Here is a 9,771-nt window from a genome sequence, read left to right on the forward strand (position 1 = left end):
GGAACCCACGCATTCACGGGGAGAACATGCAAACTCCACACAGAAAGATCCTCAGCCTGGAATTGAACCCAGGACTGCAGGACCTTCGTATTGTGAGGCAGACGCACTAACCCCTCTGCCACCGTGAAGCACTTTTATGTGAAATTAATTATGTACTTTTTAAAATTAAACCTGAATTAACTTGATGGAAATAAATTGTTCAATATTTGTGTGCAAAATAATAGATTGAACATTATTCAAAGGTCTCAGAATCAAAAAAAGGTCTTATACATCTCAGACCTGGATTTGAACTTGCTCACTACAAAACCAGCACTAATGCTGCATGACATGATGAACAAATTTTTATTAACACCAATGGTGCAACTGGACACATCCTCAGTGATGTAACCTAGGATCACAGGGGGTTTCGGGTCTTTCAACAATCAGACCCCCTCCCCTAGGCGACCCAGCCAGGGTTGATCAGGCCCCAGCCTGTGTCCAGGTAGCGCTACTGCCCTACATGCCACGCCTCTCCCCTCCTGATCCACAGCCACCTTGATGCCACTTCTGCTGCATCTGTGACTAACTTCATGGCCCTTTGCTGGCTGGCCCCTGTGATGCCAAGCATTCTGTAGGCCCTGCAGAGAGATTTGCCCACAAACCCTCGACATCCCACTTCAACAGGCCGGCACATCGCTCGCCACCCATTGCTCCGACACTCCTCCACAAGCTGAGAGTACTTTGCGCTCTTCCTCTCATTGGCCTCCTCCATACGGTCCTCCCAAGGCACTGTGAGCTCCAAGAGGATTACCTGCTTGGAGGCCACTGAGGTGAGCACAATATCTGGCCTTAGTGTTGTTTTAGCAACCACGTCAGGGAACTTCAACTGCTTTCCCAGATCAACTGACAGCTCCCAGTTGCGTGCTGTTGCCAACAGGCCAGACGAGGTGTTCCGGGCAGCCGGTGTTGACTTCTCCCCAGCTTTGATGAAAGCAGTACTCTTCACTGGGCGGAGGCTCTTGCTGTGACTGACTCCCCTGCAGATGGCATCAGCTATGGCCTTCAGGACCTGGTCATGTCGCCAGCGGTACCGCCCTTCATCCAGGGCTTTTGCACAACAGCTTAGGATGTGCTCCAAGGTTCCTCTCCTCTGGCAGAGGGGGCACCCTGGTGTCTCCACCTTCCCCCAGGTGAAGAGGTTGGATGGACTTGGCAGCACATCGTAGACCGCCTGGATCAAGAACTTTATTCGATGGGGTTTGGCTTTCCAGAGCTCGGTCCATGTGACCTTACGCTCTGATGCTTGTTCCCATCTCGTCCAGGCGCCCTGTTGCCGCAAATCCCGCCATCTGGCAGGCTCGCCTTTCCTCAACTCTTGCTCGCACTTCCTCGAGGATCAGTGACCTCTTCTCTTTCCCCTGCGCCTTATCTTAGCGAGGTGTTCTTCTGCTACCTAAGCCAGATCTCCCCTGCGCCACTGTTCCCACCAAAACCTTTTGCCCTAGCCTTGCCTCTGCAACATCCACAGTCTCGACAGCTCTCCACTTCCGCCCCGTCCTGACTTCAATCCCAGCCTGTGCAACCTTTGGGTCACTGGACTCCCGATACTGTGGGAGCTCCCTGGACCGTGTCACCATGAACTCCTCGCTCAGGCTGCTGATTGGGAGCTTCAGTTTGTTGTTATGCCCGTATAGAGGAATGCTGCTCAGGATTCGCGGCAGTCCGAGCCACCTGCGCAGGAACCTACTGACCCTCATCTCAAAGCCTTCCACCGTTGAAATGGGGACTTCGTACACTATGAGGGGCCAGAGGATCCGAGGGAGAATCCCGTGCTGGTAAATCCAAGCCTTGAACTTGCCAGGAAGGCCAGACTTATCCACCACGGTCAGCCAGGTCTCCAGGTCTTGGTTGGTCGATCTTGTGGAGGCTGCGTCTCTCAGACTGCAATTAAACACCTTTCCCAAGCTCTTCACAGGTTCCTCGGTGAGTGATGGTATTTTGGTGGTGCCAAGTGAGAAGCAGAACTTGCCAGTAACCTTTCCTTTCTTTAGCACTAGGGCCCTCGACTTGGCCGGCTAGAAGTCCATGCGAGCCCAGGAAATCACCTCCTGAAGGCCATTCAAGATCCACTTGCAACCTGGGACGGATGTAGTGGTCACTGTCAGGTCGTCCATGAAGGCTCGGATGGGTGGCTGCCGGACTCCAGACCTGGAGAGGGGACCTCTGCACTGAACTTCCGCAGACCTCACCAGCATGTTCATGGCGAGCGCAAAGAGGATGACTGAGATCGTACAGCCAGTGATGATCCCCTTTTCAAGCCTGTGCCAGTCGGAGGTTGTTTTTCCGGAGGAGACTCTTAGATGGAAGTTAGCATAGTAGTCCGGAATGAGGTCTCTGAACTTCTTTGGAATGTGATGCCGATTCAGTGCCTCTTCGACCAGCTTGTGGGGTATGGATCCATAGGCATTTTCGAGGTCCAGCCACAGAACAGCCAGGTCCCCCTTATTCTCCCTGGCTTCCCTGATGAGCTGAGGGACCACGCCTGTGTGATCCAGACATCCAGATACCTCTGGGATCCCTCCTTTCTGGACTGATGTATCAATGTAGGAGTTCTTCAGGAGGTAGTCTGTCAGTCGCCTGGCCATGAGGCTGAAGAAGATCTTCCCTTTAACACTCAGCAACGAGATGGTTCGGAACTGATTGATGTTCTGAGACTTCTCCTCCTTTGGGATCCACACACCCTCTGCCTGTCTCCACTGGTCTGCTACCTTGCCCCTCCTCCAGATCACCTTCAGGATTCTCCAGAGTCTGTGGAGTAGTCTTGGACAGTTCTTATAGACCTTATAAGGTACTCCACTGGGCCCTGAAGCAGAGCTCGTCCTTGCCCTGCGGACCACCTCCTGGATCTCCTTCCAGCCGGGCTCTTTCCCATTGAAGTCAAGCGTTGGTGTTGGTGGATTGATCAAGGACCTGCAGGGGCCTCGGTCTTGTTCTCTGCATCCATCGCTGTAAATTTGCTTGAGGTGGTGGTCGACCTCAGCTTTGGAGCAGGCCGGTCTACCGCTTCGCTTCTGTCCTAGCAGCTGTTTTGTGACTTCAAAGGGATTCGCCAGAAAGGCAGCTCTCCTCCTGGACCTTTCCTTCCTCCTCCTCCTATGCCACTCCGCTCTCCTCAAGGTCATTAGCTTCTTGCGGATTATACAACGTAGTTCCGCAAGAGGCCCCCTATCCTCTTCACGTGCAACCTTGAACTGCTGTCTTAAACACTTCAGTTCCTGCCTGAGCTGATGGATTTTACTCACTCTATTGTTCATGATGTAGGGGGGCTTCGCTGCCCACTTCTCCTCAAGTCCAAACCTCTCTGCAGCGAGGCTGATGATGATCGTGGTCATCGTCTTGAGGCGTCGATCAGCGTCCCCTTTGGCTGTTGTTTCCAAGATGGTATCAGCATCTTCATCAAACTGGAGCCACTCTTTCTCCTTGCTAGCTTGGGGCCACTTTACCCGACGATGTTCTGATGTCCTGTGTGCTTCTGGTGGTTGCATCACCTGGAGGCTCCGGGCACTGTGGGGTGGCTCCGGGCCTGGCTCCTCCTGCGTCTCACCAGGCATAGTTCCTGTGCGCTGTGATTCCACCACCTTCTGCATACACTTCATCCTGGCCTGGTGGATCCGCAGGCCATGTCGGTTCTTGCATACCTTCCCACATATGCATTCCATAGTCGTCGTCGTGTTACCATTGCCATGTGTCGTCAACCTTTGATCCGTCCAGTGGGATTCTCTTCCGCCCCCCCTCTCGGGAATCCCTGGGGGTATATTTCCTGTAGGTCGATTCGTAGCTTGTTGTGGGTTCCTTCCTCTCAGAAGGTGCAGCTCGGGATGCAACCCCTCACTGCCCCGGTGCCGTCTTTCCGGGCTGTCCGCTGTCTCTCCAGCTGTCACCAATCTATACTTGGTGGTCAACCAGATTGTTCCTGGTAGTCACTGGTTGTCCCAGAAAAGCAACTTTTTAAATACACCAATGGTGCAACTGGACACATCCTCAGTGATGTAACCTAGGAGTGTATCGAGACAAACGTGGACCCCGACTTAAACAAGTTGAAAAACTTATTCGGGTGTTACCATTTAGTGGTCAATTGTACGGAATATGTACTGAAGTTTTCCTCAGCTGCTGCAGGAAGTACATCCTCTGCTGGGCCTTCTTGATGGTGGTGCCAAAAAAACGAAGGAGTCCACAATGACGGGGGTGGGAGAGTCAATCAGGGTGAGGGGGGATAGTGGGGCTTTGACCGTCCTGAAGTCCAAGATCATCTCCACTGTTTTCTGGGTGTTCAGCTCCAGATTGTTGAGGCTGCACCAGGACGCCAGCCGGTCCACCTCTATCTTGTAGGCGGACTCGTCGCCATCCGAGATGAGCCCGAAGAGGGTAGTGTCGTACGCAAACTTGAGCAGCTTTACCGACTGGAGACTGGAAGTGCAGCAGTTTGTATACAGGTCATAGAGTTGCTGTTGCCTAAGTCTGCATATGCAGCCTATACTCTATGCCAGGGGTCACCAACCTTTTTGAAACCAAGAGCTACTTCTTGAGTACTGAATAATGTGAAGGGCTACCAGTTTGATACACACCTAAATACATTGCCAGAAATAGCCAATTTGCTCAATCTACCTTTAATAAATAAATCTATATATATTAAAAAATGGGTATTTCTGTCTATCATTCCATCGTACATTTTTTTCCTTTTACGGAAGGTTTTTTGTAGAGAATAAATGATGAAAAAAACATTTAATTGAACGGTTTAAAAGAGGAGAAAACACGAAAAAGATGAACATTTTATTTTGACACATAATTTATCTTTAATTTCGACTCTTTAAAATTCAAAATTCAACCCAAAAAAATGAAGAGGAAAAACTAGCTAATTTGAATCTTTTTGAAAAAATTAAAAGAATTCGTGGAACATCATTAGTCATTTTTCCTGATTAAGATTAATTTTAGAATTTGGATGACATGTTTTGAATAGGTTAAAATCCAATCAGCACTTTGTTAGAATATATAACAAATTGGACCAAGCTATATTTCTAACAAAGACAAATCATTATTTCTTCTAGATTTTCCAGAACAAAAATTTTAAAATAAATTCAAAAGACTTTTGAAAAAGATTTAAATTTGATTCTACAGTATTTTATTTTAAATTTTAATCATAATAAGTTTGAAGAAATATTTCACAAATATTCTTCGTCAAAAAAACAGAAGCTAAAATGAAGAATACAAATAAAATGTATTTATTATTATATACAATAAAAAAACACTTGAACATTGATTTAAATTGTCAGGAAAGAAGAGGAAGGAATTTAAAAGGTAAAAAGGTATATGTGTTTAAAAATCCTAAAATCATTTTTAAAGTTATATTTTTTCTCTAAAATTGTCTTTCTGAAAGTTATCAGAAGCAAAGTAAAAAAATAAATGAATTTATTTAAACAAGTGAAGACGAAATTCAATTTGAGTTTTGTGTCTCTTAGAATTAAAAATGTCGAGCAAAGCGAGACCAGCTTGCTAGTAAATAAATACAATTAAAAAAATTGAGGCAGCTCACTGGTAAGTGCTGCTATTTGAGCTATTTTTAGAAGAGGCCAGCGGGCGACTCATCTGGTCCTTATGGGCTGTCTGGTGCCCGCGCTCACCGCGTTGGTGACCCCTGCGCTATGCTGTCATTTTTATTCATATCCAGATTTTTTTTCAATCCTTTTTATTTGTCTCAGATTTTAATTTGTACCACATGTCATCGTTGACTACTGTGATATGTTACTTTACCTGACTGTAGTAAAAATAAATATTTCCAGTTTGCAGCATCATTGTTGAGGAGTTCTTGAAAAGATTAGAGGACATTCTTACTTTCTATTTAGGTCCTTATGTATAGGTAAAGTAAACAATGACGAATGCAATGGATTTGCCAATATATAGTAATTTGTCAAGTTACAGTAATCATTCATCACATATGCTAAAAATGTTGGGCAAAATACTCCAAACGTGATTTCTTATAGTAAAATAGTTTTTTTTTTACAAATGTGTTGTGTATTTATCACTCTTCTGGGTAACTCACTCCAATAGTGTCTAATCATTTTAAGTATGTGTGAGTGAGATGAAAATAAAACTGCATTTTTACAAATGTTTGCTTTATTTTGATGAATGGGCATAATATGTTTTGACCGAAGTGTGTCATATTGCAACTAACCTAGGAATGAAGAAATTGTAATGTGGTGTTTGGAAAAGTGTGTGTATCATTTGAAAAAAAGACACACAGTTAGTAAAATTGTGTGTAAGAAAATGGAAAAAAACAAAAAAACAAAAAAAAAAGGGCTTCACGGTGTCAGAGGATGGGATAGTGCGTCTGCCTCACAATATGAAGGCCCTGCAGTCGTGGGTTCAATCCCAGGCTCGACTTCTTTCAGTGTGGAGTTTGCATGTTCTCCCCGTGAATGCGTGGGTTCCCCCCGGGTACTCCGGCTTCCTCCCACTTCCAAAGACATGCACCTGGGGATAGGTTGATTGGCAACACTAAATTGGCCCTAGTGTGTGAATGTGTGTGAATGTTGTCTGTCTATCTGTGTTGGCCCTGCGACGAGGTGGCGACTTGTCCAGGGTGTACCCCACCTTCCGCCCGATTGTAGCTGAAATAGGCGCCATCGCCACCGGCGACCCCAAAAGGGAATAAGCGGTAGAAACTGGATGGATGCAAAATGGAAAAAAAACTGTATGCATCGTTTTTGCTCGTGTAAGGTCATATTTCATGATTTAAAGTGTGCCTGAGACGCCGTGTTTGTTGCTGTTGCGTACGCCATTTAGAAGTAGCGTGTTTTCCCTGTCTTTGTCAAAATATAATTATGGATGTCAACATTGTGTATGTGCTGTAAGATTCATTTGTGATTGCTGCCTTTGGTAAAAACAACTCTTTTCGGTTTGACATTTGCTTTCTTTCGTTTAGACACGCCGACCTGGTGCTTTTTGAGTCACTCGTGGCAAACGTGTTTAAGAAATACAAATATTATCAAGATAATAGTTAAATGGGATAAAATAAACATTAAAATTTTATCCACATATGCGGTCCTCTCTAAGGTTTCTCATAGTCATCATTGTCACCGACGTCCCACTGGGTGTGAGTCCAACTGGGTGTGAGTTTTCCTTGCCCTTATGTGGGCTCTACTGAGGATATCGTTGTGGTTTGTGCAGCCCTTTGAGACACTAATGATTTAGGGCTATATAAATGATTGATTGATTGATTGATTGATTGATTGATTGATTGATTGATCAAACAAACCTTTAACAACTACAAACTCATGCAATCTTTGACTCTGCTCCCTTGGACTGGAGTTTGAGCTTCTTTTCTCGTCGTTGTTTCCACAAATCTCGCACTATTCCGGCCCATCTCAAGGAAATCTGAAGAACCATTTATCTTTTCGCGATTTGAACTGTTAGTACAGCCGAATACAACACAAGCATAGGCGATGTTTTCTTCAAGAAAGGCTAAATGGCACCTCGTACCCATTGAGAACAGAGCTAGTACCAATTGAGAAAACAGCTAGCTTGACCACTACCAGACTTAGACGTAACAACCCAGCTATACAGTAAATAGAGATGTTATAATGGTGAGAGTTTCACCCTGGAAAAAGTTATTGTTTCACAGTTTCTATGAGAACCATTATTCATTCATTCCAGTCGCACATAAAGGTAGTAAGCTACATCGCTAGTCACAGCCACCCTGGGATGGACTGACGGAAACTGCCAATTTGTGCCAACGGTGTGTCCGTGTGGGCAACACTGCATGGAGGCCAGAGATCGGTGAAGTGTCTGGCCTCTCTGGTTTCTGGACAACGTTTTTTTACCTCACAAATAAGAGGTCCCGTAAAGGTTCGTAGGCAACCTCAGAGGTCCTATTATGTTGTTGCGAAGGTAAAAGTCAGAAATCAAATAGCAAAAACAAGTATTTACTTACAACACATGTACAATAATGACAAATTGAGTTCATGAAACTTTTTGAAGATAATACAATGCAATTCTATTCTATGCATGTGCACATTTATCAGAGTTGACAATATGTGGCATCTCATCCAACACCAATGACACATATGCCTTCTTCACTCTCACATTCACCACCAACTGGGCTGCTCCTCGCCCATCTCCAACCTGCATGGCCTGGTTTGGAGTCACAGTGTGGTGTGTGTCTCCTAAGGGCAGTGTTTGTCATGTCACACAATCTTGTTATATACTCCGTGTTCCTCACTCCTGTGATAAGTCATCATTACAGCTGGCCAAACTGGCAAGCGAGTGATACAAGAGCTATGTTCAATCACCACGTTTGCTAAGATTTAACATGTTCATGTTATTCTGCAGTCAAAATTCCCTCTCTGCTTGCCTTGTTTACACTTAAAGGAGCCATATGTAATACAGTAATTGCATGTCAAGTCATAACTAAATGGCCGTGATATGTCAAAAGGCAATAATAAATCATGTTTTTTTTCCAAAGTTCAGCCGGGATATGCTCATTTCAAAATTAGATTCACAGCCCCGAAATATTGTTATTGTTTTCATTTCGATGTCCCACCCTCTAACGTTTGTTCAATTAGAAAGTCAGTCTGGTTCCTGCCACTGGTAAAGTTACTAAACATGTCCGACCTTAGTAAATCTAAAAATTACCATTCTCAACTTATTCATGACAAGCCAGGAACAAAACCAGGATTTGTATTGGGGATGCCTTTGAAAGATGAGGATGACTGAAGGCGGGGAAGATGTTTTTTTTATCTGACACAAAATTTGCTAATTTCCTACTTGGTAAAAGTAAGTAAGGTAAGTACAACCATATTATTTCTCTCACACAGGACCTATTATGCAAAACCAACTTCTCTTACCTATCGGTACCTGTTTTTGGTTTGCCATCTGCATTAGTCCCGAAAATACAAAATCAAACCTTGGAGGTATGGCGGCGATATTTTAAAAAAATGATTGCCTTTCTTCATACTTCCTCCAAAAAAGTAGTTGGGAATTTTCTCCAAGTGTGTCGTCCGTAGAGCTCTATAATTGGTAGAAATATAACCAAAGTACTTTGCACAAACCGGCCATTGTAGCCTGATGCTGTGGTCAATGAGCTCCTTCTTTTTATCTATCTCCTTATTGTGGGGCAGACTGACTCAGTGCGCCTTATAATCCAGTGTACCCTATGGTCCGAAATATACAGTACTTTTAATTTTTGCCGATTTGGGACCCATATTCAAGGGAGACTGTTTATTCAGTCTAGGTGGGAGTAGGAAAGCAGGTTGGTTGTGAAGAGTTGGAGATAAGTGCAAATAGTGATTGGGGATTGCGGAGCGGCAGATGTTTTTTTTCCGTCCTGCATTTTGTAAATACTTTATTTTTTAATTTTTTTTACTTTTAATTTTTACCAATTTTTGCACTGTATATATTTTTGCACACTGCACTGGTGACCTTGAGATGTTTCACTAAATATACCAAACTCAAAATCTGCGACTAAACCCGCAACAGTTATCAATATTGGATTGAGATACCCTGTAGTATTTGTTATGAATAAAACAAAGGTATTTGATTTGTTGACGTCGGCCACCTTTTTGGAAAATAAAGCATAAGTAAAAGCAAGAATTCTCACAGAGCGTACAAACAAGCCGGCCTTGAGGCATCTCCCCAAGACTACAAGAACCACGTTTTAAGTTGGAATTCGAACATGCCTGAATGGAGGGCAAGTGGGGCCTGCAGCGAGCCTCGGCCTCATCAAGATGATGTCCTCCA

The 9,771-nt window shown here is 44.5% G+C and overlaps 1 pseudogene; it reads right to left on the minus strand.

Moving 5' to 3' along the window:
• Window positions 1-368: 368 nt before the first annotated feature.
• LOC133555697 (uncharacterized) lies at window positions 369-3,545 on the minus strand (annotated as a pseudogene).
• Between the last annotated feature and the right edge of the window lie 6,226 nt (window positions 3,546-9,771).

This window comes from Nerophis ophidion, linkage group LG07 (assembly GCF_033978795.1).
Source record: "Nerophis ophidion isolate RoL-2023_Sa linkage group LG07, RoL_Noph_v1.0, whole genome shotgun sequence".
NCBI lineage: Eukaryota > Metazoa > Chordata > Actinopteri > Syngnathiformes > Syngnathidae > Nerophis > Nerophis ophidion.